Raw genomic sequence first — 11,099 nt, 5'->3', positions numbered from 1 at the left:
GTACAATCTCCACGCAGAGTTGTCGTTCCTTGCTCTCACATACACCTCAATGACGTAGTACAGGTCATTCATAATCTTAGGCTATTAATAGATTCGGGAAAACAACGCAAATAGTTACGCTTGTTTATATTCACAATTTATAAAACGTTGAACATGAGTTCAACAATAACTTCAGCGATACGATAGACAACAACAAAAATGCTTCATAATCGCTAAAACTGAATATAACAAACAATTAATTTAAATAATAATACTAATGGTCTGTTTCGTAACCTCGTTCATGCTTCTACAGCGTGGATTTCTGGGAAACGTTCTTTTGTTCTCAACAGATATCGGCGCTCATTTGTATTTAAGGATGCTAGCAACGCATTAGTAGAAGGTTAGTAGAAGGTTAAGCTTGTTTTTATTCACAGTTCTCAATTTATAAACCTTTGGACATCAGTTCTCCAATTACTTCAGGCATACTTTAGTCAACCTCAAAAATGCTTTATAATCGCTAAAACCGAAAACAACTAAATATAACAAGAAATATCTTTTAAATATGTAGTCGGCGTATACGCAGACTTAGAAAAAAGTTTACAATTTACTTTTCTTAATAAATAAATATATAAAATGAAAACAAAAGTTTAACTATTGCGTATTATTTTTTCACTTGTAAGTTGCATATGCAACGCATGAAATGTGTGTAAGCATTGTCAAAGCACACATTAGTGTAAGCAAATACCTATATAATATAATGTAATCTATAGGTCTTTGGTGTAAGTAGATACAAAATATACTACGGGAGTGCACATCATATGTGTCCTCACATGCCTTATTATGAGTATATTTGTTCACTATCGAAAAAAAGTATGTTAATATTTGATTTAAACGCAGTTTTTCGACACATTTAAATCACAACTTCATAGTCGCATCATTCGAAAATGGGTCGTATGCGTTTCGGCCAGCGTTTGTTAAACCCAACATGTGCATTTGCGCAGTCAGGTCAGAGGCGATGCTGTTCGCTATAAAATCACTCAATATGTTATGATATCATTATGTATCTCCTGACCTGACTGAGAGATGCGCAGGCTGAGTGGGCTATATATATAATATGCGCATATGGAATAAGACCCATTTTCGCATGACGAGGGTCATTAAAAATCTCATTGCATATTCTAAATGGCACATTTGAGCACAATGCTTTTTGATACAAAATTGAATTCAAAATGGAAATTTTGTTAATAATGGCAGCCTATCCAGACGTTCAGGAACGATTTCAAGACGTGCTGACCAAGAACGGCAAACATTGTGGTTGGATAATTAAACGATTTCCTCTTATCGTGACAATGCTATTTCGGTAATGATTGTTTTCTTGTCTTGAAAGCAAAACTGAAATTCTGCGCGATGGATTTTAACGCGTAATTGTACATCATTTGTACTGAGCACAGATACAGTGATGCAGCCAACGTTCAGAGGTTGTATCTCGAATCAGTCTATGAACAATTCGAAAATATTCATGCGTGTCTGTTGGCGTTATGTAAAGTCAGTAATATGAAAAGCTGAGTAAAACAGGTACGCCGAAAAAGCGCATTAGTGCTCTATACCTATGTTTAGGTCAGAGTTGTTGCCAATGTGTGAACTGCTCGGGTAAAAGTAATGCATTAACAACAATGTACGGGTCAACATGGCTGTCTTTATGACTACCTAATTCGTGAGTAAAAAGTATTGCTCGCAGATTTATTTGTTATTTATTTTCATCAATTATCTTATTGTTTATTTTGAATTTGTATATGGTGTCCAAAATCAAAAGTTTTGGACAGGGAATTTAATCATGAAATTATATTCTTAGTGAGATAGGTATGCGACATTCAAACAATATTCATTTAATATGATGGTGATTGCAAATTGTCTTTATATTCAGTTCTATTTTTTCATCATACTTTATATGCTTTCAGAACGTCCAAAAAGAGCCATGTTGTTGTTATTTTGCCTAGGTTATCTCTATGAAATAAATAGGATGACAAAAAATGCACACAAAGCTCGACCCATGCGTTATGGCACACTCTTGATAAATTTGAATGGCGTGTGTTCATTGCAAACTTTCGATTAATTTTGAAAAAAATGAATTGCGTCTAAAATTTTGCAATAGCGAACAACTTCAGTGCCTTCAGCGCTTTGATTTTTAGTAGTCTGGTAGGTTTCTTCCTTGACATTTGTGTCATTAATTTTGATGCTGATTTAACCCATTTATGCCTAGTAGACTCTCCCATCCTTCTTAATTGGATCAATTTATTTCCAAAATAAGGGATGTCAAGTTTACCTATTTCTTTCTATTTTTAGAATATTTCTTACAGAAATTCCTTGAAGCCAACAGCGCAGACCCTGATGCGACGCCACGTCATGCGGCGTCTCATCTGGGTCTACGTTGTTTGCCAAGGCCTTTTTTTTCTAGACGCTAGGCATAAATGGGTTAAGCAAACCACAAAAAAAGAAAACAACAACAATACAAATTGTGACGACTAAATAAGACTTATGATGCAAAGAGCATCGTTTATTGGAAATTAAAACGAATCTTTATAGGACGATTTCTCATAACAAATCTAATGTCAGGGTCAAATCCACAGCTAGTTCTCTTTTCAACGAAGGTCTCACGCAATTTCGAAACGTGGTTGAAAAATATTGGTTTATTATGGTAAGATATACAAGCTAATCCTAGTGAAAATGAATGTTCCTCTCTTGATTGACTCGGTCTTTACTGCTTGCAAGAAAGAGGCTGGATCAATAAAAAGATATACGAGGGGCACTATCTCTAATGCTGTCTTATAATAACAATAACACCATTGTATGTATAATCATTCCCCATTTCACTTCTTTACGAGCAAATGAGTAAACCAAGCAATATATCTGATCATGTTGTCATAAGTAGAGTTTATTTTACTATTAAATTTATTCACTATAAGAATTAAAGTACTAAATTGCATTACAGTCATTATTTGCCTTTGAATATCTCAGCTTAAACAACACGTGGCCCTGTAACAGTCCGTGCCATTGTGGTTCACACTAGTTCTCCCTGTTGTGCAGGCGGATGAAGTGCCGAATTAAGCAACGTCGAGGCCCATAGGCAGTGAAATGTTTGGGGCCCACGTCCCCAGTCAATGCATTAGGTTAAGTAAGTAAAAAAGAATTTGGTCACAGACTCATGAGGCCCTTAAAAGTCGCGAGGCCCATAGGCAGTTGCCTACTCTGCCTAATTGGTAATCCGGGACTGGGCGAATGGCTACATGTACACGCTCCCTTATTGAGTTATCCTTTTCGCTTATGAGACAAAGAAACCTTGTGTGACTTGATGGCGGACAAGATAGCCTCTGACAAGACTGCGCGGACGCGTAGGATGGGTCTCGAGAGCTCTACGCTGCCCGCGTATGACATAAAAAGACCATTTTTACATGACGCAGCTCCAATATGTTGTAAGTTTTAACCAAACAAATGACCCTGACAGTTTTAAGAATTCTGATGACAAATGTGATCTTTATTAGCACAGATAAGCTTGAAATAGCACGTCAAAACCAGCAGACACGCATGAATATTGAATCGGCTTATTCGAGATAAAACCTCTGAACTTTAGCTACATCACTGTGTCAGCGCAAAGGATGTAGCATTGTTCAGTGTAAGGAATTCCGGACTACTCTCTGTATGTTCAAACGACACAAATTGTGGCCCAGTTACAACTACGCGTTAAAATCCATCTCGAAGAATTTCAGGGTCAGTACTCGTTCACTAAATCGTCCGGCGAGTATATAATTGACCATCGATAAACAGTTTTTCTTTCAAGATGAGAAAACAAAAATTACCGAAATTGTATAGTGTCACAATTGGAGGAAAATCGTTTAATTATCCAACCACAATTTTTGCCGTACTCGGTCAGCACGTCTGGAAATCGCTCCTGAACGCCCGAGTAGGTTGCCCTTATTTACAAGTTTGCTATTTTGAATTCAATTTTGTATCAAAAAGCATTGTGCTAAAATGTGCCATTTACAATTCGCATTGAGATGTTTAATGACCCTCGTCATGCGGAAATGGGTCTTATTCCACATGCGCCCATCATATAGCCCACTCAGCCTGCGCATCTCCCATCTGGTCATAAGATACATAATCTGACCATAACACATTGAGTAATTGTATAGCGAACAGCATCGCCTCTGACCAGACTGTGCAAATGCACTTGTTGAGCTTAACATACGCTGGCCGAAACGCATGAGACCCATTTTCGCATGACGCGGCTATGAAGGTGTGATTTAAATGTGTCGAAAGAAAACTGCGTGTAAATCAAATATTAACATGCGATATATTTCGATGGTGAAGAAATATTTAGAGGATAATACACGGCTGAGCCCGGACCGGGCAGTGATAATCGGCCCGCAGGGAGCATAACGGCCCGACGGCCGTTTGCGACTTCACTTCCCGGCCCGGGCTCAGCCGTGCATTATCCTCTTAATATATATCTTACTTTGTTTTGTTTATCTTTGTTTTGTTCTTTCTCTAAAATTTATTACAAACCAGCTTTTCGTATTTTTATTTTAATTGATTACGCACTGTATGATGTAGGTATTTCTGTGACGAAAAACACCAGTATTAGCTATTCGGAACTGAAAGGTTTATTTCAATATTTTTGAAGCATCAAACGAAAACAAAAACGTATTTCCACGCTGGTAATACGGATACTTCGATTAAAGATGGCATTTCGATAACAGAAAACAACAAAAGCCAAGCGCTAGAGATAAGTTATTCTGTTTTTTTTTCAAAAGTTATATATGTCCTACAGATTAGTTTTTGGGACAATGCACGTGGTAGAGTTGATAAATTGTGTATCCCTTTATATTGGGAAGAAAAAAAAATCACGGTAAAATGGTTGATTTGATCCCCAAAAATAGAAAGTTCGGTCGAAAATAGCATAAACGGGATGAACAGTAAACATTTCAACACAATAAAACTACTTAGAAATATTGCAAGAAATTGTTTGCTATTCCAGCATGGGGAGTATTCAATGTGCTTCAAATACTGAAATAATGATAATAGATCTATTTAGTGAAATATAAACGAAGATAGAGCAACTTTAATAGGTGGTATTCATGAAGTTGCGGATACTTTGATTCCAGATATAGGACACTTCGGATAACAGAGACTTTCAACAAATTGGGCAATCTGATAACCGAGTTTTATCTTCTACCTGAAATGCATTTATGTATTTTATATTATGGCTATTCTTACCAAAACAGTTTGAAATACGAATCAATTTGAATTGTCAAGCGCTAAACATTGGGAATCTATGCATAACGTAATTACATACACATTTGAAATACAATGTATAACCAATGGCGTTGTTTTTTTTTCTCAAAAATTTTATTACTATCAATTTACACTATTAATATTACAAGTGCAATTTTTAAATAAGATTCAAATGCTTATTTCTGAAGTAATATATTTCAAGTGACAACCGGAAATAATTGTCTACATACTGAACATGTTTTTGGTGGTAACTTGAGATTCAGAGGGATGAAAATGCAACGGATTATGTGGATTAACACGATCGTGTTTAATTTTAATTATAGCAGGCCTCTAGATAACGGGAGCAAAGGGATCCTCAAGCGGTAAATACACATTGCTCTCCATAAAATCTGTGTAAAGTAACACTATACTTGGTGAATAAGATGTCAATACAAAACTGTCGCTACTTGCATAAAAACTGCGCATTAATTAATAAAGTAGACTAACAAGTATATACTGGTAAAACTGATGAGAAAAGTACGGAAGCGTATATGGTACACCGCAATAATATGGTCATGCCCAATCAATTTATATCGACTTACTGTGAAATAACATGGTATGTCGACATAGTTTTGTAGTTTTTTTCCACTTAATTTTACTCGCCATAACGACATTATGTTAAAGTCTCGACGTCAATTTTTCCGGCTTTTCCGGAAACATATTTGGTCGACATGATCTAAGTCTTGTGAAAATGACTTGCAATCATACTTTTAGTCGACACAATGAGTTATTTGTTTACGCCATGACATCTTTTTCATATCATGTCGTCATAGAATATGGTACATCTATGGAAACGTATATGGTACACCCTGATACTGTGATGATGTCAACATTCTATGACGACATTATATGAAAAAGTTGTCATGTCGTCAAAAATAACTCATCGTGTCGACTAAAACTACGATGGCAAGTCATTTACAAAAGATCATGACGCCTAAAATTATGTTGATTTGTCGACATAAGATAAGTTGTCAAGACTTAAACAACCCGCATGTTGGCATAAGAGCCTAAATCTCTGACGATATTTTATCATTTAGCCGTCTTGTAAATTTAACTATTGCTGTGTTGTTTACAGTATGACGGCATATATCTTGATGACTTGCAAGTAACATAATGTTGACATGGCGATATAACTGAAGGAGTCGATATAATTTATGTGGACAAAGGGCGTTGTTTAAAAATTATGATAGCGTATATGGTACCCAAATAATATGGTCATGCCGGATTTGTTTATATCAACTTACTGTGAAATAACATGGTATGTCGTCATAGTTTTGTAGGTTTTCCCTTTTACTTTTACTCGCCATAACGACATTAAGTTAAAGTCTCGACGTAAATTTTTTGACGGACCAGAACCAGTTTTAAACAAAACTATACATATAGAGAAAACTGCCCCACCCCCTGAAAGCCATATTTTTCAACCGATCTTGACCATTTTCGAACTCGTCCATGATATCAATAAAACCAATATTCTGACAAAGTTTGCCCTTTGATGACAGGCACTATAAGGTTTAACCTTTTTGGTTTCTGCACTCAGCAGCCACTAATTAAATTTGTATTAAAAAAATATAGAAGTACCAAGATGCGCATAAGGTCACATGTGTATGTACGTACATACATACATACATACATACATGCATGCATGCATGCATGCACGCACGCACGCACGCACGCACGCACGCACGCACGCACGCACGCACGCACGCACGCACGCACGCACACACGCACGCACGCACGCACGCACGCACGCACACACACACACACACACACACACACACACTGACACACACACACACACCCACGCACGCACGCACGCACGCACGCACGCACGCACGTACACACACACACACACACACACACACACACACACACGCACGCACGCACGTACGTACGTACGTACGTATGTATGTACGTACGTGACGGAAAAGTAGAGCGCTTCGTCCTTCAACAGCTTTTGGTCCTTTCAATGCCTATGTCAACAAATTGGCTGCCCAGTGTTTCGCTCACATAAGCACTTTAGTCCTCATGGTGAAATGTGATAGACCTGTGTCCGTCGTGAACCTTTGCCTTGTGAACGCATTTCTTGTCCGATCTTCATGAAACTTGGTCAGGACATTTGTCCAATTTCATACCTCAACTGATTTCTAAACTGGTCATGTGGGGTCGAAAAAAAGGTCACTTGGTCAAAACAAGAAAGACCTTGTGAATACGCTAGAAGTCACATTTACTTTGCCAAAATGTTTGTGTAAATGATATGTCGCTTCTTGAGTTCAAAACTAGTTCTGGTCGGTTGAAAAACATGGCCGCCAGGGGGCGTGGCAGTATTCCGGCCATGGCTATAAAGTTACCTTGAAAGGCACATTGTTTCCCAATCATGAAACTTGGTCTGAATATTGGTTTTATTGATATCATGAACGAGTTCGAAAATGGTCAAGATCGGTTGGAAAATATGGCTTTCAGGGAGTGGGGCAGTTTTCTCTATATGTATAATTTTGTTTGTAACTGGTCCTAATCCGTCAAAAAACATGGCCACCATGGGGTCATTTTCCATATATTTTATGTAGTAAAAGAAGCTTGTGAACACCCTTAAAGTCACTTTTTTGGCAAATCATTATGAAACTTAGTCAGAAAATTGGTATTATTGATTTTTCAGACGAGTTCGATATTTGTACTGATAGGTGGGGAAAAAAATTGGCCGCCAGGGGGTGGGGTAGTTTTTTCTTTTTGTTTATAATGTAAACATGTGAAATCTATAGAAGTTGCATTTGTAGCCCAAACTTCATGAACTTTGGTCAGAACTTTTGTTTCATTGACACTTTTGAGTTTGAAAATAGTTCTGGTCGATCAGTATTAAAAACCATGGCTACCAGGGGGTCGGGTAATTTTCTATATATGCTTATATTAAATACTTTGGAAGACCTTAACCTTGACTTGAAGTCAGCCTTTGTCATATAACTGTTCTGAATTATTTGCACACGAGTTTAACTCGTCTTTCTTTTCATCTCATTCACTCAAGTGAGCGACCCAGGGCCTCTTAGCCTTCTTGTTTGTGTTACTTGTTTTTATTGTTTATGGACATATCACTTTCTGAAATAGTCAAAAGTGGTTGAAGTAATGTGAAATAATAATTCCTTATATTAGCATTATATATTAAGTTTGGAACAATATGCAGAACTAATACAGCATATTTTTCAGTGATACATGAACCAGTTCTAATAAAATCTTTCAAAAAGAGTATATAATCACATGTTTTCACCTTATAAACCACTTTCTTCTTGGGCGTTGTAAGTCCTTATTTTCTTGCTTTGTTCATAAATCCATTGACACCAGCTGGAACCTACACTACTGTAGATGATAATTTTAGAGTATGATTAATATAACACAAGAAACACTAAAAAATGGATCCTTTTTTGTAAGAAAAAATGTAAGCAACTGGAGTCTAAAAATACTTGGAAAAAGTATGGTTGACCAGGATGACAAATATAAATTTGATTGAAACTTTTGGAAACAGTGTAAAATATCACTTTAACAAAAACATTGATATATCATTATCTTTATAGTATTAACATACGCTATAAAATTAAAGGGATTTTATTAACATGTTTTCAATATTTATGTATCTTTCATATTATTATTTTTTTTAATTATCATTTCTGGCCCACCATACTTTTTCAAGTGTACTATTTTTTTACTCAAGTTGTTTACATTTTTTTCTTGCACAAAAGTATCCTTTTTTCAGTGTTTCTAGTGTGTTATATTTAATAATACTCTAACATTATCTACTACAGTAGTGTAGGTTCCAGCTGGTGTCAATGGATTTATGAACAAAACAAGAAAAAGAAAATGAGGACTTCCAACGCCCAAGAAGAAAGTGGTTTATAAGGTGAAAACATGTTATTATTTACTCTTTTTGAAAGATTTTATTAGAACTGGTTCATGTATCACTGAAGTATATGTTATTATAATTGTGCACATTGTTCCAAACTTCATATATAATGCTAATGTTAATATAATGAATTATTGTTTTACATTACCCCACCCACTTCTGACCATTTCAGAAAGTGATATGCCCTTAACTTTGTTTTCATTTGTCTTACTTTTTCTGAATAAATACTGAAGAACAGTTTGACACTCATAAGCTGTTATGTTGTTTTATAAATCATCTTTTTAAATTTGATATTTAGAATTAGAGATTTATAATTTAAATTATCAGCTTCTATGCGAAGATTTGAAGCTCCACTTTTGTTAAATCTTAATAAAGTTTTTATTGAATCGGATTTAAATGCTCACCATTATAATATCTGATTGATACTTCACTGAAACTATACAAGTGTTATCTTGAACGCGCTTTCCGGTCTTTTAAATGTAAGATGTTTAGTTGTCTCTAGTTGAACATGTGCATGTTTTTTTGTGAGGAACTAATTTGCATAAAGCCGAATTAAATACCAAAACTAACCTACTTACATCGATGAAGCGAAGAAAAGAGCGTTTCAATTCTTATACATGTTATTGCAATTATCATTCTGCATGTGCATATGTTTTCAATGGTTTGGCTAAAAGACAATTTAATTTGGGATTTATTCGTGCATGAATTTAGTAAGCGCCTCCTTTTCCAATACGCAGTTTCGACTGTTTACATGTCGCACATGGCATAATTTATCCAAGTAGTCCCACGCTCGATTTCCTCGGTGCGCCTCGTGGAGGCAACTCGCTTCATTGAATATTTAAGCCCAGTCAAATGATATACTATACATGCCGTCAATCAGAATAATGTACATTAGTGAAACATAGTTCAATTGTAATTATGTAATCAACTGCAAGAAAAATAAAATGCCATTAAAGTCAAGCATTACTTATATATTCGCCGTGCATTTTTGTCGTTTTACAATGATGACTGCATGTATAATTGGCGACTAAGTGCATAATTCGCTTTCAATAACACATTAATAATCCGGTTGAGTATATATATATATATATATAGGGTCAGACCATAGACCGATCTAGTCAAAGGGTACGTGTATCACAACTAATATAAAACTATACCGGTTCGTAAACGAATATTTCAAATTTTTGAAAATATTTTGATAAATAATGTGCGATGTGGACATAATATGGAAATAAAATCAAACTACAACCTTACTAGCTTTGAAGACTGTTCATGTTTTGGTATTATTGACACAGCTGAGTAGGTGATTTCGCTTTAGTGAAAAAAATTTGACGGACGACGAAGAAAGACCGATCACATTAACTAGCCCTAAAATTGATCTACAAATAACCCAATTTTGTGTCACATTTAAATAATTTTCCATTTCCTCAAAAACGAATTATTTGACCATTCAAAAAAAATAATAAATAAACATTTATTTCAAACATGTACTGTATACACTGGAGTTTCAGGAACAGAAAATCAAGTAATAAAACACAAAATAAACATATTATATATTTGCGCCCGTGTTAATTTTAAATATAAGATTTACAATAGTCGTTTCGTTTAATATATTGAAGTATGAAATGAAATGTTAATAAATCTTTTGAAAGAACCATATTTTGAAAGGAATATTCCACAATTTACGAGGATTTCATAACTAAATGACCGCCATGTTTTCAAACAATTAGTGACGTTTAATTCATTCTTTTGCAATCTAACAATGGAATGAAGAACATGATTAATCTGTTTTTGCCAAGTTTGCAATGTCTGTAATTGTGTACAACAATATGAGTGAATTTATTTTAGCAAAGAAACAAAACAACGTTTAACTACTTCATGATCAATTCCAATAACAAGAATATCA

The sequence above is a fragment of the Dreissena polymorpha genome, chromosome 12 (assembly GCF_020536995.1).
Source record: "Dreissena polymorpha isolate Duluth1 chromosome 12, UMN_Dpol_1.0, whole genome shotgun sequence".
Lineage (NCBI taxonomy): Eukaryota > Metazoa > Mollusca > Bivalvia > Myida > Dreissenidae > Dreissena > Dreissena polymorpha.
The sequence above is the reverse complement of the archived record's forward strand: the minus strand, read 5'-3'. Positions refer to the sequence as shown.